Below are 987 nucleotides of genomic sequence, written 5' to 3'. Positions count from 1 at the left end.
AAAAAAATATTATAGATCATAAACAAGAAGTCTATAATAAAGAATATCAAGAAGCAAAAAACCATTTAACTAATATCCAGATATATGATCTATGTAATGTGGAATCTTATATATGTGAATATAGAATACATTATTACAAATTAAAAGAAGAAGATAAAAATCGTTATCTTAGTATGTATATAACAAAACTTCCATATCCTGCTAATGAATTTATAATGGGAAGATTTATAAGAGAAATAAATAGAGGGACAATTGAAAATAATTTTGGTGGAGCAACCGCTGCAATAAGAGAGGAAATAAAAGAACGTTGTATGCAAGAAGCAACTCAAAAAAGATTTGCAAATATAATTAGATTTTGCTGTCAGGATAATGAAGAGATACCCCAAAAATATGGGCTTAATAAAAATTTTCAGAGAAATAGAAAATATCAATTTAGAAAAAGAAAATACTATCCAAACTGGAGAAAAAAGAGGTATTTTAGAACAAGAAATAACAATAAAAACAAAAGTGACTATTGCCCAAATAAAAAAGAAAACTGTAAGTGTTGGTATTGCCAAGAAGAAGGACACTATGCAAATGAATGTCCGAAAAAAAGGAAAAAAAAATCTTACTAAACAAATAGAAATTGCTAAGTCTTGTTTTATGGATCTTTTAGAGGAATCTGATGATAACCTAGACTATATTTTTGAATATGTCTCAGAAACAGACTCAGAGACTGAGTAATAATGCCACATTTATTACTATAAAAATAACAGAAAAGTTTATAAATGCTTTTATAGATTCTGGAGCAACACAATGCTTTGCTAGTTCAAATATAAAACTTGATTGGAAAAAATTAAAGAAACCATTAAGAGTTAGAATAGCTGACAAATCAATACATAAAATTGACCAAAAAACAGAGATGACTGAAATTTTTATTCAAAATTATAGGTTCATTGTTCCATCTATATATATGTTAGATTCTGGAATGGATTTTATCATAGGAAA

The sequence above is a fragment of the Arachis duranensis genome, chromosome 9 (genome assembly GCF_000817695.3).
Source record: "Arachis duranensis cultivar V14167 chromosome 9, aradu.V14167.gnm2.J7QH, whole genome shotgun sequence".
Taxonomy (NCBI): domain Eukaryota; kingdom Viridiplantae; phylum Streptophyta; class Magnoliopsida; order Fabales; family Fabaceae; genus Arachis; species Arachis duranensis.
The sequence above is the reverse complement of the archived record's forward strand: the minus strand, read 5'-3'. Positions refer to the sequence as shown.